Here is a 25,987-nt window from a genome sequence, read left to right on the forward strand (position 1 = left end):
GCGACAACGAAAATGAGACGGAGAGTCGCGACTGTTATGTTAGACTATCGTGACAACCAGCAAAGGGCGGTCTTGTTCAGTTTGCAGCACGCGTCCATAGCTGCATTCTTCGTAGAAGACCTCGGTGTTTCCCGCGTAGACTTTTGCAGCCGCACAAAGAAAAGGAAAAAGACAACAGAATTTTTATCATGAGGTATTGTGACACCACGCAACCTCTTTCCTTACAAGGTCTGTTGTATCAGCCACGCGTAGCTGGTAACGCCGAAACTTGTTTTTGCTGAGTTATCGGGAAGTCAGGTGATTCCCCCACATTCCTCTAACTTGTTCTGGGGGTTGGCGGGTGGGGAGGGGGGACGGTGATATTACTCCCCTCTCCTCCTCCAGTTAAACGCGTCGGTTGCCAAGAGCCCTATAAAAAGAGAGCACGCACTGCCAGTCAGTCAGCGGCTTCCAAACGCGGAGCTGGGTTCCTGTTGGTGTGTGTCTGTGTAAGTACTGAGATTGGGAGATAGTTGTGGCGACACAAATTTGGTGATAAATGTACGGTGTATGCGTGCGCTCTGGCATTGACTGTGTCGTTCCCTTGAAGAATGTGTGTTGTTTGTAGGTCTTCTCGTCAGAATTCTTGTCTGATTTAGTGGGCAAAGAATTGCATGTACATCAAATGGCTATAGTGTAAACCTGAAACTGATTCAACATTTGACTGACACCAACACAAACAAAGAGTTTCAAGTTTCTGTCAAGTACGACTAAATCAGCGCAAGAATCAATGTTTTATAAACCTACTACTAGCAGAAGTGACATAGTATGTGAGTTACGAAAGTGAATTAATAACAGTTTGAAGTGTTTCTCCCTCTTTGCTATCAGCAGGTTTTAATTTAAGTCCACAATTCACTGGTTGTGATGGACAAATTGGAAAGAAACCGAATGTGGAACGTATCCATTCCAGGACAATGACTGCAAAAGGTCAATCCAAAGATGAATGGTTTGAGATGTGCTGAGATACAGACACCAATACCCTTAATGTGATTTACCAAATCGTAATACAACGTTGGTAGTTGCTAAAATATTGAACAAATGACGTAACCGCGGCGTTCTTTTACTTTTCTTGGTCAATAGTTACTGTTGAGTATCCTCAGTTCCTAGAAATCGGACAGAGATAAACCATGGCATAGAACAAATAATGCTTCTTCCAATCCGATACAAGTGTCTGCAGAATGTGACCGAAGTTATAATGGAATTATAAGTACAGTCGCCAGTATGACTTGGCAGCAAATACTAATATAGAAAAAATCTGACTTTCCTTGGATTCAGGTAGATTATATGAAGGCTATCTTAAGCTTGGCGTTACAAATATGCTTCCACATCGTAGGGTGACTGTTTTTTTCTTTTTTTTAAATTTATGCCTTTTTGAAGTCTTTATCAAACGGCTACATTGTGATGCTGAACATCTGCAGTGCTGGAATCCCATTATTGTAATGAGTTTGTTGTTACGATCGAAGCACGTACTGTTCAACCAGCTTGTGATAGTCTTCCATGACTATACCATAATATATTGAGAAACAATTCTCAGTCACAACTATAATTGCTAAGACATACGGTTTCCCCAGTGACTGTTTTGTTTATCATGTAGAGAAAATTAATTTTTCGTTACGCAGTTGTGTATTAAATCATGTCCCTTCACTTTCTGTTCATGAACCTTGGCTCTCGCCGTTTTAGTATTATACACGGTGGCAAGGCCAAAAACTTTTTCTAAACACTGAAATGTGTTGGTGTGACTGAAATTTTGTTTCTGTTATATTCGTGGGTCTACGTGTATCAACTTGACCTGCAGAATAGCTTTAATACAGCGCGACCGCTACGGTCGCAGGTCCGAATCCTGCCTCGGGCATGGATGTATGTGATGTCCTTAAGTTAGGTTTAAATAGTTCTAAGTTCTAGGGGACTGATGACCTCAGATGTTAAGTTCCATAGTGCTCAGAGCCATCTGAACCATTTGAATAGCTTTATTTGTGTAACTTTCGGAGTTGAGTGGTGCTGTGTGTATGTTTGTACCTAGTTTATATAAGGTGAATCGAAATACTGTATAATGCGAAAAATTTGCATCGTCGGCAGAGGCTTATAAATAAGTCAGCTACTTCATTTTCAAGTTGCGCCATAATCTGTCGCCGTGCGGGATTAGCCGAGCGGTCTAGGCTCTACAGTCATGGACTGTGCGGCTGGTCCCGGCGGAGGTTCGAGTCCTCCCTCGGGCATGGGTGTGTGTGTTTGTCCTTAGGATAATTTAGGTTAAGTAGTGTGTAGGATTAGGGACTGATGACCTTAGCAGTTAAGTCCCATAAGATTTCACACACACACACAATCTGTCGGGCGTCGAATCTACCAGTAATGTTGGTAGAGCGAACGAATAATCTACTAGTAGGAGCCTGGCACAGTGCCTTAGGGTGGGACTTATTCCATGGGCCACAGAAATTGTTGGGCGAGTTTTGACGGCAGTTATCTTTATTGTTGAAAAGTGTGCTCGTTTCTGCTGTCTAACTTGGCAAACATGAACCAAAGGTCTTATTTATTACCCTGCAGGTGGGAAATAAAAAAAATAGCGAATACAGCACTTTTTTTGGATTCGCTGGACGAAAGGATGCGTGAGAGAAGGCTTGGACTGCAAACTAAGAGTACAGGGAATGTCATGTAAGGCGTTGCACAGGAAGGATTGCCAGACAGGCCGATTCGCTCCAATACGCATTTATTCTCCAGTCATTTTGTCGGACTGTGACAAGTGGAGTACCCTTTTCAACGGAACTGGAGGAGTTAGAAGTGGTCTTGGAAATAATTAGCTCCGTTTAGCACTAGTGTGTCAGTAACTTTTGTACATAGAGCTCGGCACAAACTCGAACTGAAGTCCTACGAAGTAATGGCAGTGCATCGACAGGCAGTTCAGATTCTTTTGCTCGACTTACTGTACTGTAACTGGCTGCTACAGTCTTCGCGTGAGATGTTGATTCTAAAATTCTCTTTTTCCTGGTGACTCGCGGCTGCACTCATTGGCATACAAATTTGAAACTGACTGCAGAACGTTTCTACTGCCACCAACGTACATTTCGCGTGAAGACCACGAAGATGTTGTTGTTGTTGTGGTCTTCAGTCCTGAGACTGCTTTGATGCAGCTCTCCATGCTACTCTATCCTGTGCAAGCTTCTTCATCTCCCAGTACCTACTGCAACCTACATCCTTCTGAATCTGCTTAGTGTATTGATCTCTTGGTCTCCCTCTACGATTTTTACCCTCCACACTGCCCTCCAATGCTAAATTTGTGATCCCTTGATGCCTCAAAACATGTCCTACCAACCGATCCCTTCTTCTAGTCAAGTTGTGCCACAAACTTCTCTTCTCCCCAATCCTATTCAATACCTCCTCATTAGTTACGTGATCTACCCACCTTATCTTCAGCATTCTTCTGTAGCACCACATTTCAAAAGCTTCTATTCTCTTCTTGTCCAAACTGGTTATCGTCCATGTTGCACTTCCATACATGGCTACACTCCATACAAATACTTTCAGAAACGACTTCCTGACACTTAAATCTATACTAGATGTTAACAAATTTCTCTACTTCAGAAACGATTTCCTTCCCATTGCCAGTCTACATTTTATATCCTCTCTACTTCGACCATCATCAGTTATTTTACTCCCTAAATAGCAAAACTCCTTTACTACTTTAAGTGTCTCATTTTCTAATCTAATCCCCTCAGCATCACCCGATTTAATTTGACTACATTCCATTATCCTCGTTTTGCTTTTGTTGATGTTCATCTTATATCCCCCTTTCAAGACACTGTCCATTCCGTTCAACTGCTCTTCCAAGTCCTTTGCTGTCTCTGACAGAATTACAATGTCATCGGCGAACCTCAAAGTTTTTACTTCTTCTCCATGAATTTTAATACCTACTCCGAATTTTTCTTTTGTTTCCTTTACTGCTTGCTCAATATACAGATTGAATAACATCGGGGAGAGGCTACAACCCTGTCTCACTCCTTTCCCAACCACTGCTTCCCTTTCATGCCCCTCGACTCTTATAACTGCCATCTGGTTTCTGTACAAATTGTAAATAGCCTTTCGCTCCTTGTATTTTACCCCTGCCACCTTCAGAATTTGAAAGAGAGTATTCCAGTTAACGTTGTCAAAAGCTTTCTCTAAGTCTACAAATGCTAGAAACGTAGGTTTGCCTTTTCTTAATCTTTCTTCTAAGATACGTCGTAAGGTTAGTATTGCCTCACGTGATCCAACATTTCTACGGAATCCAAACTGATCTTCCACGAGGTCCGCTTCTACCAGTTTTTCCATTCGTCTGTAAAGAATTTGCGTTAGTATTTTGCAGCTGTGACTTATTAAACTGATAGTTCGGTAATTTTCACATTTGTCAACACCTGCTTTCTTTGGGATTGGAATTATTATATTCTTCTTGAAGTCTGTGGGTATTTCGCTTGTCTCATACATCTTGCTCACCAGATGGTAGAGTTTTGTCATGACTGGCTCTCCCAAGGCCATCAGTAGCTCTAATGGAATGTTGTCTACTCCCGGGGCCTTGTTTCGACTCAGGTCTTTCAGTGCTCTGTCAAACTCTTCACGCAGTATCTTATTTCCCATTTCATCTACATCCTCTTCCATTTCCATAATATTGTCCTCAAGTACATCGCTCTTGTATAAACTCTCTATATACCTCTTCCACCTTTCTGCCTTCCCTTCCTTGCTTAGAACTGGGTTGCCATCTCAGCTCTTGATATTCATACAAGTGGTTCTCTTCTCTCCAAAGGTCTCTTTAATTTTCCTGTAGGCAGTATCTATCTTACCCCTAGTGAGACAAGCCTCTACATCCTTACATTTGTCCTCTAGCCATCCCTGCTTAGCCATTTTGCACTTCCTGTCTATCTCATTTTTGAGACGTTTGTATTCCTTTTTGCCTGCTTCATTTACTGCATTTTTATATTTTCTCCTTTCATCAATTAAATTCAATATTTCTTCTGTTACCCAAGGATTTCTATTAGCCCTCGTCTTTTTACCTACTTGATCCTCTGCCTCAGAGCTACCCATTCTTCTTCTACTGCATTTCTTTCCCCAATTCCTGTTGCCTTATGCTCTCCCTGAAACTCCCTACAACCTCTGGTTCTTTCAGTTTATCCAGGTCCCATCTCCTTAAATTCCCACCTTTTTGCAGTTTCTTCAGTTTCAATCTCCAGTTCATAACCAATAGATTGTGGTCAGAATCCACATCTGCCCCTGGAAATGTCTTACAATTTAAAACCTGGTTCCTAAATCTCTGTCTTCCCATTATATAATCTATCTGATACCTTTTATCATCTCCAGGATTCTTCCAGGTATACAACCTTCTTTTACGATTCTTGAACCAAGTGTTAGCTATGATTAAGTTATGCTCTGTGCAAAATTCTACAAGGCGGCTTCCTCTTTCATTTCTTCCCCCCAATCCATATTCACCTACCATGTTTCCTTCTCTCCCTTTTCCTACTGACGAATTCCAGTCACCCATGACTATTAAATTTTCGTCTCCCTTCACTACCTGAATAATTTCTTTTATCTCGTCATACATTTCATCAATTTCTTCATCATCTGCAGAGCTAGTTGGCATATAAACTTGTACTACTGTAGTAGGCATGGGCTTTGTGTCTATCTTGGCCACAATAATGCGTTCACTATGCTGTTTGTAGTAGCTAACCCGCACTCCTATTTTTTTATTCATTATTAAACCTACTCCTGCATTACCCCTATTTGATTTTGTATTTATAACCCTGTAATCACCTGACCAAAAGTCTTGTTCCTCCTGCCACCGAACTTCACTAATTCCCACTATATCTAACTTTAACCTATCCATTTCCCTTTTTAAATTTTCTAACCTACCTGCCCGACTAAGGGATCTGACATTCCATGCTCCGATCCGTAGAATGCCAGTTTTCTTTCTCCTGATAACGATGTCCTCTTGAGTATTCCCCGCCCGGAGATCCGAATGGGGGACTATTTTACCTCTGGAATATTTTACCCAAGAGGACGCCATCTTCATTTAACCATACAGTAAAGCTGCATGTCCTCGGGAGAAATTACGGCTGTAGTTTCCCCTTGCTTTCAGCCGTTCGCAGTACCAGCACAGCAAGGCCGTTTTGGTTAATGTTACAAGGCCAGATCAGTCAATCATCCAGACTGTTGCCCCTGCAACTACTGAAAAGGCTGCTGCCCCTCTTCAGGAACCACATGTTTGTCTGGCCTCTCAACAGATACCCCTCCGTTGTGGTTGCACCTACGGTACGGCCATCTGTATCGCTGAGGCACGCAAGCCTCCCCACCAACGGCAAGGTCCATGGTTCATGGGGGAAGACCACGAAGATAAGACAAGAGAAATCAGGGATAATATGGAGCCAGATAGACAGTGTTTTCTCCCTTACTCTGTCTGCAACTGGAACAGGAAGGGAAATGACTAGTAGTAGCACAAGGTATTCTCCGCCATACACCACATGGTGGCTTGCGAGGTATTTACGTAGTTGTAGATACATGAACTTGCGCAGTAATTGGCACTGGACTTCTGGAAATCTTCACCAGTTATATCAAGGGCGTCTGCATGGCGCGAAAACATGAGTGTATTGAGCAATTTCTGCAACACGAATTACTGGGTCGATCTTTTTGCACCAAGCCTAAACTTCTGATAGGTGTGTCGTAAACATGGCAGTCTTTTCGGAACTATTCCGTAGTGTTCACACAGGTTGGCGAACGCAGTTCATGCCTTCAAATATGCCCACAGACATTGAACTAAATCATTAATAACCCCACTGGCTTCGACGACTTAGTTCACTGATGGCAAAACAGTTGTGGATAGAATTAGACATGCACTGTCAACCACAATCTACACTGGTTCAAAGTGCACTATAGGCTCCATTTGTGGAGGAACAAAGGTGGTTCTCATCCATTGCCTACATTACCTAATAACACGCCTCTGCTGTTGCACGGCTCCAAGAACAGCTTCAGTGTCGCCATACCTGGACTGCTAAAAATTTCTAACTAAAGATAAATGGAAGCATGGCAAGCATTTGCAACGTAGCCCCTGAGAAAGATACAATGAAAGTAAATGGCGCATGTTTCGCATGAAACATAGATTAAGTACTTTAACATGCAGCAAGGTACACTTCGAATTTGTGTAAGCTAATGAATTCGTGACGTTCAAATGTATGAAAAGCCAAGTATAATACATGATCAGATATGATATACAAGATAGTCGTTATGGCTATCAACAGATATCAATTCAGTGTATTTTATATCCCTTCTGAACATCCTCTCAGAATATTTGCTAAAAAATAACTTTACAATCTGCTAGAAATAGTGAGAGAAAGAGAGGAAGAAGCTATTTGTAAGAAACACACACACACACACAGACCGTATGTGCATTATATGTATATGTCTGAGATCTTCTCCCAAACGCCTAAATCTATTTCGACCGAATTTGGCACAAAAACAACAGGTCTCGTAAGTACCAGCAGAGTGGGGTTTATGACCTCCTAACACCAATAGGAGTAGAAGTGTGTGTTTTTTCCAGCTTCTGATGTATTGGCTTTTCTGCATGACAGGCATATTCTGTGGGAACAGTATCAACCTGCCAAATCAACCTACTTTGCAGGGAAGCCTACATGCCAGGGGCAAGAAACGATTTTACAGGTCCCAGCATGTAGGCTGCACTGCATGACAAGCATCTTGCGCTGCAATAATATGAGCCAGCTTAATCAAACTACTTTACATGGTGGCCTGTGCATTATGGTCAAATAAATGATCTTCAAGACACTTATGTCCTGCCCACCCTGCATGAAGGCTTGTTGTGGGAGTATGAGAGGGAGTAGAAGTTATGGAAAGAGTAGTGGGAGTGGCTGAAGTTGAGATGGATGGATGGTGGGGATGGACAGAGCCAGTGCAAGGAGGGAATGGGCAGAGATGTAAGTGCTTGAGGCAAGTGCAAGGTTTAGAGAGGTAGGGACAGGTGAAAAAGGAAGAGAGGGAGGTGGAGATGGAAAGTGAGAGATGGAGGAGAAAATGGTCATAGGCAGTGGGGAGGAAGAAATTATTGGAGAGAGAGGGTGGAGGAAATGGACAAAGAGAGGGAGAGGGGGAGATGAAGATGCAGAGAGACTGGGGAGGAACAGATAGATAAACATGGGAAGGTGAGGTGGACAGACAATGGAAGCGGTAGACACAGAGAGGGGAGGAGCAGGTGTGTTGAATACGCATGTCAAACGCAAACATGGACAAAACTGAAGGAAAAACACTAGTATATATATATAAGTGATGTAGAAGTGTATCTGTGTATGCCCACCATCTCCTTATAAACCACTGGATCCGTTGCAACAAATTTGGTGCACTTTTTTAACATCAGTCTTCTGACAGGTTTGATGCAGCCAACCACAAATTCGTCTATTGTGTCAAAGTCTCCATCTCAGAGTAGCATTTACAACCTATGTCCTCAATTATTTTCTGGGTGTATTCAAATCTCTGTCTTCCTCTACAGTTTTTACCCTCTACAGCTCCCTCCAGTACCATGGAACAGATTTTCAGATATCTTAGCAGATACTATCATCCTGTCCCTTCCTCTTGTCAGTGTTCTCCATATTTTCCTTTCCTCGCCAATTCTGTGAAGAACCTCTGCTTTTCTTGCCTGATCAATCCACCTAATTTTCAACATTCTTCTGTAGCGCCCCATCCCAAATACTTCGATTCTATCTGTTCCAGTTTTCCCACAGTCCACGTTTGACTCCCATATAATGCTACGCTCCAAACGCAATTTCTGAGGAATTTCTTCCTTATGTTCAGGCATATGTTTTACACTAGCAGACTTCTGTTGGTCAGGAATGCCCTTTATGCCAGTGTTAGTCTGTTTTGTATGCCCTCCTGGCTCAGTCCATGATGATTTACTTTGCTGCCTAGGTAGCAGAATTCTTCTGCCTCGTCTACTTCGAGAACGCCATTCTGATGCCAAATTTCTCGCTGTTTTCATTTTCGTTTCTTCTCCATACTTTCCTCTTTCTTCGATTTACTCTCAACCCATATTCTGTACTCATTGGACTGTTCATTCCGTTCAGCACATCAGGTAATTCTCCCCCTCTTTAAATGAAGGTAGCGATATCATCAGCGAATCTTATCGGCGATATCTTTTCACTTTGAATTTTAATCCCACTCTTGAATCCTTCTTTTATTTCTGTCGTTGCTTCTTCAATGCATTAACAGTAGGGGCGAAAGACCACATCCTTTTTAATCTGAGCACTTCATTCTTGGTCTTCTAGTCATATTTTCCCCTCCTGATTCTTGTACATATTGTACATTATTCATCTTTCCCTTCGCTTACCCTTATTTTCCTTAGAATTTCGAACGTCTTGGACCATTTGACTTTGACGAAAGCTTTTCCATGTCGACAGATTCTAAGAATGTGTCTTCATTTTACTTCAGTCTAGCTTCCATTATCAACTGGAACGTGAGAATTGCTTGTCTGGTGTGTTTGCCTTTCCGAAAGCCAAACTGCTCCTCATCTAACAGATCCTCAATTTTCTTTTCCATTCTTTTGTATATTATTCTTGTCAGAAACTTGAATGCATGAGGTATTAAGCTAATTGTACGATAATGTCGGCTCTTGCTATCTTTGGAATCATGTTTTTTCCGAAAGTATGATGGTACGTCGTTTGTCTCATACTTTCTACGTACCAGCGTGAATAGTCGTTTGGTTTCCCCTTCCCTCAATGATTTAAAGTTCTGATGGAAAGTTATCCATCCCTTCTGCCTTATTCTGTCTTAAATCACCCAAAGCTCTTTTAAATTCTGAGTAATACTATATCTCCTATCTCGTCCCGGTCGACTCCCACTTTTTCTTCTATCACATCATCATCAGACAATTCCTTCCCCTCACAGACGTCTACAGTTTACTCTTTCATCCTGTCCGCTCAACCCTCTGCATTTAACAGTAGAAATTCCATTGCACTCCTAACGTTATCACCCTTCCTTTTAATTTCAACGAAGGTTATTTCGAATTTTCAGTATGATGAGTCAGTCGGTCCAACAATCATTGCTGTTTCGATTTCTTCACATTTTTCATTTATCGAATTCTCAGTCTCCTCTGCACTTCCTATTTATTTCTTACCTAAGTGACTTGTATTTCTGTATTCCTGAATTTCCCTGAACTTTTTTGTACCTCCTGCTTTCATCAGTCTTCTGAAGTATTTCTTCTGTTGTCCATGATTTCTTCGCAGTTGCCTTCCTTGTACCAATATTTCTTTTTTCCGACTTCTGTGATTCCCCTTTACACAAATGTCCATTCTTTGTCAGCTGGATTGCCTACTGGGCTTTTTGTTAGCGCTGTATCTACAGCCTCAGAGAACTTAGGTGTATCTCTGGATTCCTTAGTATTTCCATTTCCCACTTCTTTTGCGCATTGATTCTTCATGACTAGTCTCTTAAACTTCAGCCTACTGTTTATTACCACTAAATTGTGATCTGAGACAATATCTGCTCCTGGGTACGCCTTACAATCCAATGTGTGATTTCGGAATCTCTGCCTGACCTTGATATAATCTAAGTGAAATCTTCCAGTATCTCCCACCCTTTTCCAAACATAGGTCTTTCTCTTGTGATTCTTGAACAGAGTATTCGCTATTACTAGGTGAAATTTGTTACAGAACTGGATTTGTGTTCCTCCTCTCTCATTCCTATGTTCTCTGCTACCCTTTCTTCTACTCCTTCCCTAAAACTACGTTCCAATCTTCCATGTTTATTAGAGTTTCAACTCCCTTTACATTCTGAATTATCATTTCAATATCTTCTTGTACTTTCTCTAGCTCTTCATCATGTGCTTGCGATGTCAGCATGTATACCTGAACTATTGTTTCTGGTGTTTCTTTGCTGCCGACTCTACACATACTATTTACTTTCAGGGAATCAACATTGTGATGCTGAAACCTCCTAGCTCCTATACGAGAAGAGATACAGGTGAATAGGGTTTTCAGATTCTTCCATCTAGCCCACACTGCCACGACAGGTGTCAGTATAGGTAGTACCAGAAAGTGTTGCTGGGGCTACATGTTGAGGTTGGCATGGCTGAGCAGAAAGAGGGGTAAGGAGGAAACAGATAGTGAGAGGGGAAGAAGGAGGAGGAGATGGGTGGATGGATGTAGACAGAGAGGGAAAAGGAAATGGAGAAACAGAGAGAGTATGGTGGAGGACATGGACAGATAGAGGTGGGAGGTTGCTGTAGTCGGAAGGATAGGGGAGGATAAGATGAACAGACAAAGAGTTGTCAGGAGTAGTTGAACAGAGAGAGAGAGGGTGAGGAGGAGGTGGACAGATAGAAAGGGCATTGAAGAAAATGGACAATGAGAGAGGAAGGAGGAGTAGGACAGAGAGAGGTGGGACAAAGACAGAGAAATGGAGAAAGAGGAGGAGTTTGACAGGCAGAGACAGGTGGAGGATGAGACAGAAAGTGAGATGGAGAGACAGAGACTGGGAGGAGGAGTAGATGGACACACAGAGAGGTGGGAGGATGAGGTGGACAAAAAGAGAGGGGAAAGAGGAGATGGACATAAAGAGCAGAGCAGGAAGAGATGGACAGAGACAGCGAGGAGGAGAAGGAGAAGGGAAATGAGGAGGAGGAAGAGGGGGATGTTTAGAGATAGAGATGGGAGTATGAAAAGATGAACAGAGAAAGGCGAGAGAAGAAGATGGACAGAGAGGATGATGGATGGGGAGCTGACCTGAGGGACTGTGGAGGAAGATATTGGCACTTACAGTGGCGAGGAGGATATGGAAAGAGAGAGGCGTAAGGTCTGGATGGTCAGAAAGATCGTCCTAGTGTGGGATAACAGTATAATGACTATGCACTCCCGAACATGATATCGAAATCGTCGTTGTACTACCGAAATTGCTACAATCATTAGAATGCCACGTCACTAACTTCCGAAGATTTTGTCTCGACTCAGGAGGCAGTTTATCGCTTTCTTGCGGTTAAATTGTGGCCACAACATCCCTTTTATTTTTCGATAGTAAATATCAAAAAGTTCAACCAAAATGGCGATTATTAGTGGCGCAGGTAATTGCGTTTGCATGTCATCCTAAAACTGATGTCGCAGTATGCAATGATCTTCGACAAGCGAAATAATTAATTTGAATCAACCGTTAATTCAAATTTTAAAGTTTGTGTTCAATATGTACATTTTTGGGACTGTTAATCACTATACTTTTCACTGATAGACAATGTCCTGCTCCTATCCTTCAAGAATATGGGAAATATTCAGCGTAAAATTCAAGTAGACTTAATGTTTACGGACCGCAGATAACCACAGAGTATCACTTTAGAGTTGTAAAGGCCATTTTGTTTTATATCAGTATTATCAGTTCTTCGAAGTATCTTCTGATTAGATAATTTTCAAAAACATCTTGGTTAGGGTAATATCAAACAAATCGTTCCAGCAACATATTTATGTTATCTTCAATATATCAAACATATTTATTGCAAAGAGCAATTTACATGATACAGCCATATAATTAATGTAAGTTTATGAGAATGTACAAAAGCAATCATGGGTAGGTCAGAAGTGAACATATTTTGACATATACAGTATTTTATTTTATTTGTTATACTGGCGTAACAGTTGACACAGCAGTTAAATGTAGCTGCAGGCTGCACGGCCGTCGACTCCGGGCAGATTACATTCGGCCATGCAAACAACCTGTGCAGCAGTGAAAACTGCCGTCCTCTCCCACGTACTTGCTTCGTCGCTGATGTAACAAAGAAACAAACACAAATGTTTTGTATTTATTTCAGTTTACATTTCTATCAACATTCATTCACAGCAGTATGCTCCATACATCTTATTTTGACACTCGCAAATAATGCGACGCTTAGAATCATCTGAAGAAAGGAATTGGGTGTCTGAAACCGGTAAAGAAATAAGATTTCTTTCGTGTAAGAACTACAGTTGCTAATGATCGATAAAAAAACTAAATACTTATAAGTTTATTTCAATACATTAAAGTGTAAAATAACTCAGACAAAATCTTTGTTCCAGGGACGCTTCTCCAGAAATTATGAGTATCTTACTGAAGCTGTGCTTTGTACTGCTGGCGTTGTCAACTGTTGCTAGAGCTGATGCTGAAGAGGTGAGAAAGAAACTTTGTTTCATGCCTAAATTGTTTTCCTTCTGAACAGTATAATTATTTCTTTAACATTGAAATACTGGGGGCCATTAGGCTGTCTCGTACATCCAACCAGTCGTTGTCCGTTACATTTTTTTGTGGCAAGCATGTTATAACTAACATCGAACATAGAATTCAACATTTGGAAACTAGTATGATATGGATAGTGCAGAAATAAAACAGTTGATATCTGTTTACTGCAAGTACGACAATTAAGACAACTTACACGCAAGTAGATTGAAACTATGAAGACTAGCAGGAATGGACGAGAGAGAAACTGTAGAAGAAGGACAGAAAGAGAACATGGTAAAGAACGAATCATGTAGGCAGGGGAAATGAAAGTAGCGTGACTAGTGGAGAACTGGAAAGAGTAACAAACAAACTGGAAGAATATAGGAGTATTTGCCTTAATGTTTGACAAAAGGGAAACCGGTCATGTACGTTAACCGTTGGGGGAGCGTATGAGGCCAACAGAAATAAGTGCTTCACCTGCTTCATAAAAACAACAAGGCACACAACTGTCTGTGGGGTAGCTTTATCCAGAGCCAGACAGCAGCAACAGAGAAGGAGTTTGCAGAAGTTTTTGTTTTATGGATGTACAAAGGTTCCTTATTAGCTAAGACCTCGTCTTTCGTTTATGACGAGATGACAGGTAACCGATCCCCGAGGTGAGGTTCTGGGGAGTAAGCAGCTGACGAAGTGAAGTATACATGACTGTGGTAGTAGGGAAGTTGACTGGCCACAATTATCCGAACTGGACTTATGAAGCACTGACGTGGGCAATGGGATGTTGCAGTAGTAACGCAGACACGCATTCGTGGGTAGTTCTGACCGACTAGAGGAGAGCCAGCCACGGTATGCCGCGTTTCATGCGAGCTGAATAACCTGTCTTGTGTGCTGAACAGATACTATTGGAATAATCGCATATGGTATGGTTGTGTGTAAGTTGCCATTCCTTCCTTAATTTATTCGTAAAGGGAAACGAAAACATAGTACAATATTTATGTTGCAACGATTTGCGCGCTGTGAGTCCTTTACATAACGTTAAAGTACAGGGCTATTACAAATGATTGAAGCGATTTCATAAATTCACTGTAGCTCCATTCATTGACATATGGTCATGACACACTACAGATACGTAGAAAAACTCATAAAGTTTTGTTCGGCTGAAGCCGCACTTCAGGTTTCTGCCGCCAGAGTGCTCGAGAGCGCAGTGAGATAAAATGGCGACAGGAGCCGAGAAAGCGTATGTCGTGCTTGAAATGCACTCACATCAGTCAGTCATAACAGTGCAATGACACTTCAGGACGAAGTTCAACAAAGATCCACCAACTGCTAACTCCATTCGGCGATGATATGCGCAGTTTAAAGCTTCTGGATGCCTTTGTAAGGGGAAATCAACGGGTCGGCCTGCAGTGAATGAAGAAACGGTTGAACGCGTGCGGGCAAGTTTCACGCATAGTGATGTGAAAGATTCAGTGTTTAAACCTCCTCTACCAAGAAACGTGCCAGAACTACGAGCTTGCATCAACAATGCTTTTGAACTCATTGATGGGGACATGCTGCGTCGAGTGTGGGAGGAACTTGATTATCGGCTTGATGTCTGCCGAATCACTAAAGGGGCACATATCGAACATTAGTGAATGCCTAAAAAAACTTTTTGAGTTTTTGTATGTGTGTGCAAAGCATTGTGAAAATATCTCAAATAATAAAGTTATTGCAGAGCTGTAAAATCGCTTCAATCATTTGTAATAACCCTGTATTTTTTTATGTGTTTCATCGCCAGATAGGTCACATTTTATTATGAAACATATTTAATTAGGAATCAGTAGTAAATATCTCATGTAAGTTGTAATACAGAAAATAATATTTTAATAGCTTATTCCCTCTGCCGATGAATGATTGCTGTAATGGTTTGAAAAGCATTGCGAGGTTTATATGAAGATAGTAATTGTTCTCGAAAGAACAGATACCATTGATGACCGTGAAGCTTCTCTAGAATAAATGATAATGTCTAGTAGGAACATTACATATGTAGATTGTGGACAGTTGGGAATGTGGGTCTCACGGGAAGCGTGCAAGGGATAAGTCCCTGCAGTCTCGCTATTCATCTGTGTCCTCGGTGGTTCAGATGGACAGAGCGTCTGCCATGTAAGCAGGAGGTCCCGGGTAGGAGTCCCGGTCGGGGCACACATTTTCAGCTGTCCCCATCGTGTATATCATCATCACCTGTCGGCGACTGAGGGTTTCAATTAATTATCATTTACTATAAGGTTGTTATTTGCAAGACTTGAATTTTAGTGAACCTTTAGAGCAAAGAAAATCTGATTTTTTTCTTACGTCTTGAGTTAAAGTGTAACTCATGATTCATAAATTAAATACTACATTTATTCAGATCTCACGACATATTCACGTCGGTTGGCAGGAATTTTCCATTCCTCGTATATGAATACAATTGCATATAGGTTTGTGAATTTAGAACTCCAAAAACGGCGGCACCCTTGTATCTGACGGTAAATTAGGACATAATATAAAGTTCCAGTCGGTATAATGGTGATTAACAGACCAGTACAGGCCTCTAGGAGGACATGTTGATCTACACTGTGTGTGATCATGTTCACTAACACACCTGGCGCAGCATGGTTTACTCCGATCCTGCGTCCATACGTGATAAAACCGGAGGCAGTTATAAAACTAACTATGGTGTAGAACCCCGCACCTCAAGTAAAATGAGACGTTATATGGATGTCGTCGAGACCTGAATGTCACCTGAAGTCCTACAGTAATTCGATAGATGGATTCACCACTGACCTCTTGTTTTTAAGAGTGTGCTTTTAATTTTAACCATATAGGTGATGGTATATTGTGAGGGGTCAACTGAACTTTTAACATACCCCGGTGGATGCCAGAATGATCGCATTGGTTGGATTGCCTGATAGATTGCATCCCGTAGGCTCATATAGTTCAGCAGGTCTGTAGCACAATAGGTAACTAACAGACAACAATTGGTCCTAGCAAACATCAGACATGATAAATAGGGGGTCATCTATCAACTGGAACACTGATCCAAATTAACCCCTATTTATTATAATGTCCCACACTAAAGTACACGCGAACAAGAAATAATCATAGGAGCTACTCGATCTTAAAAAATGCAGAGAACACGAAAACTGACAACTGTTAACATGGAATAGTCATAACTAGCACTGAAATGAACTGGCAGAGACTAGATTGTTAGGCAAATGGGACAAAACTGGGATCTTACAAATGAGTTATAGAAAAACAAATCCACTATGCACGCAAGGTGATAGCCTGACTGTGTCAAAAGAATGAAAAACTACATCATGCATGTAACACCAATAATAGAGACGTGAGTGAATCTTCAGTTGCTTGGGAACAAGAGATTCGCGGACTCTGCTTTATCCTGACAATGCATCTAAAGACATTCAGTAAGTCTCACACCCTGCTGACCAACGCTACAATTTCTCACCATATTCTGCATTCAGTAATGTGGAGAGTTGTGAGTGCAGAGGTCTGGTGCCGTCTGCTTTACATCAGCTGTCAATTGTGGCAACACCTGTTCTCTTTAGACTCGACAGACAAGGCGCTCTCTTCAGAACCTGCAGCCAAAAGCGTTACCTTCAGAATCCGCCGACCAAGTACTCTCTTCTGAAACATTCTTCTCTCTACTACTCCCGACAAATCCTGCGTCTCAGTGAGAAAGGCTCTGCAAAATGGTGGCCAATGATATTGTTGTCAGCCAAATAAGTAGCTCCCCAGCAAGAAAATGTTGCTCAATATTAACCAACTGACTAATTCCAATGTACGCAGTTCTTAAACAATTCTGTGTTGCACCTCAACTATTGAGTTACGTTTTTCTCACTTCAGCCAATACGCTAGTCTCCACGACTGAATTTCTTGAAAAATGGCTCCTGACTTTCTCTTCTCCACAATTCTTCAACCAATGAGGATACCTCTTACAACTTTTAGAACAATTGGGTGTTCACCCGGGTATAGGAGTCCCAGAAAGTAGGTCCAATGCTTTACAAACATAAAAAAGAATTATTGAACACAAGGAAGTTATGTTACTTCTCACGAAATACAGAGATCAGTGTGTATGGTGAGCTTCCACCAACATAGCATTCCAGGAGGGCGACTCTTTGGTGAAAAACAGTACTTTTAAAGTGTTTTTAGACCAGAAGGCACTGCTGGTAAAAACCAAGATCCTGCATTAGTGCAGATGCTCGTCACAGCACGTTACATAAGTTATTTCAATGGAAAACTGGACCCCATATTGCACAGGGCACATTATGAAAAAAACTGCCAAAGTGCGGCTCCCAGGAGCCCGGAACAAACAGATCTTCAGTTGTTGCATTGTACCTGCTGCTAATGGACACTTCAGCCCCATCGCTTTCTCCTTTGAAAACCGAATCAAAACTGCCAGGGTGTCGAACCAGTCAGCGAGTCACTGCCCTGGCTCTCTATGCTACCCTGACTCTTCATGGACCCAACGAAACTACAGAAAATACCACATAGAAAGCTCCCAACAGGAAAGAGAAATAATCAGTATAAAAGTAGATGGATTAATCTCGGCAGTTATTGCAGTAAATTATTACAAGCGCTGAATATCTGTTAACTGACAAGGGCAGAACTCAGACTGCGACGAATTTAAATCGTTTATGAATTAAACTCGAGATGTACCAATTGAGCAATGAATTGATGCTTATAAATATTAATTACTATGTCGTCATCATTTAAATCCGTATCGATATTGTGAGTAATTCCCTATCTATCATGTGTGTCGATACAGAACATTCTCTTTCAGTGATAATGACATAAGTGAACTAGATTGCTAGATATGAGTTCAACTCTTACCTTATTCCTCTTTGATATCAACAGTTTGATTATTAACATCGTTACTTGCTTTAAACGAGAGTATACCTACATCCATAGGACGAAATGTTCCCACATTTTGCGATTACTCTCAAGGTATATTATACAGGGTGGTCCATTGATCGTGACCGGGCCAAATATGTCACGAAATAAGCGTCAAACGATAAAACTACAAACAACGAAACTTGTCTAGCTTGAAGAAGGAAACCAGATGGCGCTATGGTTGGCCAGCTAGATGGCGCTGCCATACGTCAAACGGATATCAACTGCTTTTTTTTTTAAATAGGAACCCCCATTTTTTATTACATTTTTGTGTAGTACGTAAAGAAATATGAATGTTTTAGTTCGACCACTTTTTTCGCTTTGTGATGGATGACGCTGTAATAGACACAAACATCTGGCTCACAATTTTAGACGAGCAGTTGGTAACAGGTAGGTTTTTTAAATTAAAATACAGAACGTAGGTACGTTTGAACATTTTATTTCGGTTGTTCCAATGTGATACATGTACCTTTGTGAACTTATCATTTCTGAGAACGCATGCTGTTACAGCGTGGTTACCTGTAAATAGCACATTAATGCAATAAACGCTCAAAATGATGTCCGTCAACCTCAATGAATTTGGCAATACGTGTAACGACATTCCTCTCAACGGCGAGTAGTTCGCCTTCCGTAATGTTCGCACATGCATTAACAATGCGCTGACAAATGTTGTCAGGCGTTGTCGGTGGATCACGATAGCAAATATCCTTCAACTTTTCCAACAGAAATAAATCGGAGGACGTCAGATCCGGTGAACTTGCGGGCCATAGTATGGTGCTTCGACGAACAATTCACCTCTCATGAAATATGCCATTCAATACCGCTTCAACCGCATGCGAGCTATGTGCCGGACATCCATCATATTGGAAGTATGCAATGAAACATCTTGTAGTAACATCGGTAGAACATTACGTAGGAAATCAGCATACATTGCACCATTTAGATTGCCATCGATAAAACGGGGGCCAATTATCCTTCCTCCCATAATGCCGCACCATACATTAACCCGCCAAGGTCGCTGATGTTCCACTTGTCGCAGCCATCGTGGATTTTCCGTTGCCCAGTACTGCATATTATGCCGGTTTACGTTACCGCTGTTGGTGAATGACGCTTCGTCGCTAAATAGAACGCGTGCAAAAAATCTGTCATCGTCCTGCATTTTCTATTGTGCCCAGTGGCAGAACTGTACACGACGTTCAAAGATGTCGCCATGCAATTCCTGCTGCATAGAAATATGGTGCGGGTGTAATCGATGTTGATGTAGCATTCTCAACACCGACGTTATTGAGATTCCCGATTCTCGCGCAATTTGTCTGCTATTGAGGTGCGGTTTAGCCGCGACAGCAGCTAAAACATCAACTTGGGCGTCATCATTTGTTGCAGGTCGTGGCTGACGTTTCACACGTGGCTGAACAGATCCTGTTTCCTTAAATAACGTAACTATCTGGCGAACGGTCCGGACACTTGGATGATGTCGTCCAGGATACCGACCAGCATACATAGCACACGCCCGTTGGGCATTTTGATCACAATAGCCATACATCAACACGATATCGACCTTTTCCGCGATTGGTAAACGGTCCATTTTAACACGGGTAATGTATCACGAAGGAAATACCGTCCCCACTGGAGGAATGTTGCGTGATGCCACGTACTTATACGTTTGCGACTATTACAACGCCATCTATGACAAAGCAAAAAAAGTGGTTCAACTAAAACATTCATATTTCTTTACGTACTACACGAATATGTAATAAAAATGGGGGTTCCTATTTAAAAGAATGCAGTTGATATCCGTTTGACCTATGGCAGCGCCATCTAGCGGGCCAACCATAGCGCCATCTGGTTTCCCCCTTCAAGCTAGACAAGTTTCGTTCTTTGCTGTTTTTTTCGTTTGGTATGTTAAGTCCCATAGTGCTCAGAGCCATTTGAACCATTTTTTCGTTTGATGCTTATTTCGTGAGACATTTGGCCCGGTCACTATCAATGGACCACCTTGTACACGGACCCTTATTATAGTGACCATAACGATTGCTTTTAGCTAGGATCGTTGAAATCCTCTGTTTTACTAGTCTAGTGCTTTGGGTATAACAGTTGCCGACACAGTTTGAGTGGAATTGCTCCGATGACTGTCTACATGTATAAACATGCCGCCATTCTGATCATTTACGGTAAGTCCGAGCTGCGAAGAACAACTGACTGTAGCTGACATGCCATCACTGTTGTCAGTACCAGGGTGCCGACACTCACACAAACTGTACAGAGCGAGGAAGCACAGTGGTTGGCACACTGGAGTCGCATTCGGGAGGATGACGGTCCAAACCCGCGTCCAGCCATCCAGATTTAAGTTTTCAGTGATTTCCCTAAATCACTTAAGACAAAACCCGGGATGGTTCCTTTGAAAGGACACGCCCGACTTCCTTATATGCTCTCCCATAATCAGAGCTTGTGTTCCGTCTCTAATCTCCTCGGTGTCAACAGGATGTTAACCATTGAGCTCCTCCCTACTCACATACACTGTCTCTCTGAGTCCAGAGGAAGTCTCTGGCGCTTTCCTCTATAGAGGATGACCTAATGCGAGGCTTTTGCCGAAGTGACAGCTGTGCATCGCAGGTGTTGCCAGTGATGTTGTTGACAACCTGCTGTTGCTGCTGTTGCTGTAACTCATCCTGGAGCTGCGTGAGCTGATGAAATTCTCCATGTTGGTGTGCTAGCAGCGCCGGAAGAGTGGCCTGCTGATGCAGTCCTATATCTGAACGGGCTCTTGGAGCTGTTGTGGTTGGACCTACGTCTGGCGTAATGGTAATTCATGCTGGGCTGTTGATTTGTAAGTTATGGGCCGTCTGCAGTCTGGCATGACACTTTGGTTTTTAGGGGTATCTTTTCCGTAATCACCGCTGGTGGGGTCAGCATAACATGTAGCGATCCCACTCGCTTTCAATTGACCACCATCAACTGGGGTTTTCGCCCACTTTCTTTCGAATGTCCCACTGCTCAACCTATTGGTATGAATACTGTAGAGAAGTGGAAATACGGAATGTATGAGTTGACTTGTTTACACTTGGTTCAAATCAAATGGTTCAAATGGCTCTGAGCACTATGGGACTTAACATCTATGGTCATCAGTCCCCTAGAACTTAGAACTACTTAAACCTAATTAACCTAAGAACAGCACACAACACCTAGCCATCACGAGGCAGAGAAAATCCCTGACCCCGCCGGGAATCGAACCCGGGAACCCGAGCGTGGAAATCGAGAACGCTACCGCATGACCACGAGATGCGGGCGTTTACACTTGGTAACAGCGACTCACTTACAACCGCTGGTTGCGTGCGTCTGAATAATGGACACTGGGCTCCACTTGCAGAGCATCCGGGCATGTTGTACTGTGATCACCACCCGAAAATGTTTAGTTAGCTGGTTAGTTTCATGTTCCATGGATTGATTTGCACGGTAAATCGTAATGATGTCATTTTGCATTCGCGTCGCAAATTAATTTGTAAATATGGTTACGTGCTGACATTTATAAGTTTTTTTTTAGTATAGAGATGTGAGTCAGTAATTCCTACCCATCACCTTTCAAACATTACGATAATATAAATTCTTCTACGGAATAGAAGGAATTGTCAAGGATAAAATTTTCAGATTGTCTTCAAATTATACTTTGGTACTGACTGTTAGACATCTCATATAACTAGGTAAGTCATTAAAAATTTTAGTTGCAGCTTCATGCATCTCTTTTTGTGATAACCGGCCGCGGTGGCCGAGCGGTTCTAGGCGCTTCAGTCCGGAACCGCGCGACTGCTACGGTAGCAGGTTCGAATCCTGCCTCGGGCATGGGTGTGTGTGATGTCGTTAGTTTAGTTACGTTTCTACATCTACATCTACATTTATACTCCGCAAGCCACCCAACGGTGTGTGGCGGAGGGCACTTTACGTGCCAGTGTCATTACCTCCCTTTCCTGTTCCAGTTGCGTGTGGTTCGTGGGAAGAACGACTACCGGAAAGCCTCCGTGCGCGCTCGAATCTCTCTAATTTTACATTCGTGAACTCCTCGGGAGCTATAAGTAGGTGGAAGCAATATATTCGATACCTCATCCAGAAAAGCACCCTCTCGAAACCTGGACAGCAAGCTACACCGCGATGCAGAGCGCCTCTCTTGAGTATGCTAAACATCTCCATAACGCTATCACGCTTACCAAATAACCCTGTGACGTAACGCGCCGCTCTTCTTTGGATCTTCTCTATCTCCTCCGTCAACCCGACCTGGTACGGATCCCACACTGATGAGCAATACTCAAGTACAGGTCGAACGAGTGTTTTGCAAGCCACCTCCTTTCCTGGTGGACTACATTTTCTAAAGACTCTCCCAATGAATCTCAACCTGCCTTACTAACAATTAATTTTATATGATCATTCCACTTCAAATCGTTCCGCACGCATACTCCCAGATATTTTACAGAAGTAACTGCTACCAGTGTTTCTTCCGCTATCATATAATCATACAATAAGGGATCCTTCTTTCCAAGTATTCGCAATACAATACATTTGTCTATGTTAAAGGTCAGTTGCCACTCCCTGCACCAAGTGGCTATCCGCTGCAGATCTTCCTGAATTTCGCTGCAATTTCCTAATGCTGCAACTTCTATGTTTAAGTAGTTCTAAGTTCTAGGGGACTAATGACCTCAGATGTTAAGTCCCATAGTACTCAGAGCCATTTGAACAGTTTTTTTTGTGTGCTAAAGACGATCTTTATGTGGAATAATGAATGCAAATTTTCCTTCTGGTATTGTAATTGTATACATCGATGTTCCTTTTAGAACTGTTATGGATTATTTGCAACAAACGTCTTAAGTGAATAAATGTACTATGAAGCAATAGTCAGGGCGCCCATGTCCTTCAACAGATTTCCACAAGATGACAGGTGGCGAGCACGACATATTATCCTTACAGCGTGTTTTTGAGCAATGAAGATTTTCTTTCTTAAAGACGACTTACTTCAGAACACTATTCTGTTTGATATTATTAAATGAAAATATACAAAGTGTGTCAGCTGAATGATTTGTCTCTTCCCAAAGATTTGTAGTGATTCTACGTGGAAATGTAGCTGAACTAAACTGTTTTAGAAATTTCAAAATGTTCTTTGTCCAATTTAAATCATCAACAATATGTAGATCTAAGAATTTTGAAGTTTCCACACTATTTATTTATTTATTCTAACAACCCTTTTGGAGGGTACGTTAAATCAACTTTGGTTTCGCTTCTTTGTCCTTATTTTTCGTTGCTGCCAGACTTTCTTCATCTTTCGTTCCTTTGCTTCCTGGGTCCACTTTCTTCCTTTTTCAGACGTCTTTCTTACGTGAAATCCTGTCTCTTCCTTTTCTTCCTGGGTCCACTTTCTTCCTTTTTCAGACGTCTTTCTATCGTGAAATCCTGCCTCTTTTGTTACTTCTCTAAAAGTCATTCTGTTGTCTATCGTGTCCAGTTTATTTTCTGTGTTTTTCATATCTTTGTCAATTTGGATGAACCATGTGCAATTGGATTTGTAACTGTTTAGTAACTTATTATTCATTCGTTATATGTGTCCATAAAACTGTAGTCTTCTTTTCCTCGTTACATGAATTACCTTTCCCATTTTCAAATACGACTCCCGTTTTATCTTAATTTATATTCAATATTACTGTTACTTCTAAGCCCCAGTATTTTCCTTGTACCTCTTCATTCAACTTTTTCAGTTTTTCAAGATCCCCAGATCTCCTTCACCGAAGTGTTTCTGCTCTGCACAGTTTTTCAGGCCTTCTCACTGTTTGATAGCATCTTAGTTTTGTGTTCCAGGACAAAGTTTTTTTGTTATATACGTTTTTCGTCATTTGGAATGCTCTTTCCGCACTATTAATTACTTCCTCGCCATGTGTTACACACGCGCTAGATACGCACAATAGCCTTTTTGTCCTCCCATGGTTCTTCATCTGTAGGAATGACTTTTACTGTGCTGAAAATACTGAAAATAGGTATCACTTTGGTAGCCCTCGGTCAAGGTTTTCGTGATGTAACATCTTTCCATTTCCGTCAGTGTACTTTCGTTTGCGTTATTTGGAACTGAGAATCTGAGTACCAAAAGGTCAGCATAAACTATTCTGAGTGTGTAGTTTTGAGGAACATTTTTGCTCCTTTGCGAGATGCAGGTGACTGAACAAGAGGGAAGACCCCAGAAGTGTCGGAAATATTGCGACAGCTTGGAATTGTGCAATAAATCGAAAAGCCTTCGCCACGTACGACTCTTCGCTCGCGTACCTCAGCACCTTAGAAGCAAAGCTCCGATTACGGGAAGAAAGACAACTTGACTGAAAAAGCACAACAATACTGTTGTGGCGTAACAAGCTAGCTACGCCACACTGAGAAGGGAGCCGAAAGGCACGCGTACACACACGCCGACTGGCGTCAAGTCTGGAACAGGATAAGTAGTGAATTCTAATAAGAAAAGTATGCAGCTCCTCAAATACTTAACTTTATTCCATGTTGTGGTACATCGCTGTTGATAATACAAATAAGACTCTCTTCAGATACGGTTAATGGCGCCTTGCTAGGTCGTAGCCATGGACTTAGCTGAAGGCTGTTCTAACTGTCTCTCGGCAAATGAGAGAAAGGCTTCGTCATTGTTGTCGCTAGCAAAGTCGTCGTACAACTGGGGCGAGAGCTATTCCGTATCTCGAGACCTGCCTTGTGGTGGCGTTCGGTCTGCGATCACACAGTGGCGGCACGCGGGTCCGACATGTACTAAATGGACCGCGGCCGATTTAAGCTACCACCTAGCAAGTGTGGTGTCTGGCGGTGACACCACAAATACAGTTCATGCGGTCAGAATGTAAGGGTACCACATGATCTTCATGACTTTCATTGTCGATAAATACATTCAGAAAGAGGCAATATTAGCCACAAACTGCGATCGTTTACTAGCAAGATTAGTAGTTTATTAGACGTTTTGTCGCTATCCCTTCAGGGATATTACAATTTGCACTCAATAGTGAATGGCTGCATCTTGGAAATTCGATGTAAACTGACAATTCAATGACCATGGTTGCTTATACCACAAAGATTAATTGCAATCCAGGCCTTATTCAGTTATTAACACAGAATTCTGGAAATTGAAATTGCTCCTAAATCGGTCACGTCCGAAGCTCCACTCTCAAAATATCCTTCGTCTCTGTTGCAGTGTCCGGATCCCTGCAGGTCGTCGCCCTGCGCCAAAGGAGAGCGCTGCGTGCCAGAGCAGGTGGTGTGTTTCAGAGCGCCGTGCTGCGACGTCCCGTCTTGCGTCAAGACTAGCGGTCGCACGCCTGCCTAACCGAAACATTTTTGTAACTCATCTGTGTGTTCAATAAACTGCTATTAATGTTGTATTAACATGTCACGTTTTCCTATGGTTGCTCCCCTCAGTAAGTGTCCGTTTAGAAAGGCAAAATAATCTAAGTTGAATGAAAGTTCTGTGACAAAGAAATGAGTTTTGTTTAGTGTCTCGTAAGGTCAGCATGTAATACACTACTGGCCATTAAAATTGCTACACCAAAAAGAAATGCAGATGATAAACAGGTATTCATTGGACTAATATATTACACTAGAACTGACATGTGATTACATTTTCACGCAATGTCGGTGCATAGATCCTGAGAAATCAGTACCCAGAACAACCACCTCTGGCCGTAATAACGACCTTGATACGCCTGGGCATTGAGGGAAACAGAGCTTGGAAAAAAATGGTTCAAATGGCTCTGAGCACTATGGGACTCAACTGCTGTGGTCATAAGTCCCCTAGAACTTAGAACTACTTAAACCT

The 25,987-nt window shown here is 42.0% G+C and overlaps 1 long non-coding RNA gene across 1 annotated transcript; it reads left to right on the forward strand.

Moving 5' to 3' along the window:
• Positions 1-420: 420 nt before the first annotated feature.
• LOC124616729 lies at positions 421-25,557 on the forward strand. Its single transcript, XR_006979873.1, has 3 exons — positions 421-488; positions 13,092-13,182; positions 25,367-25,557. It is a non-coding gene; the product is annotated as an uncharacterized LOC124616729 (long non-coding RNA).
• The last annotated feature ends 430 nt before the right edge of the window (positions 25,558-25,987 follow it).

Source organism: Schistocerca americana, chromosome 5, assembly GCF_021461395.2.
Source record: "Schistocerca americana isolate TAMUIC-IGC-003095 chromosome 5, iqSchAmer2.1, whole genome shotgun sequence".
Taxonomy (NCBI): Eukaryota; Metazoa; Arthropoda; class Insecta; order Orthoptera; family Acrididae; genus Schistocerca; species Schistocerca americana.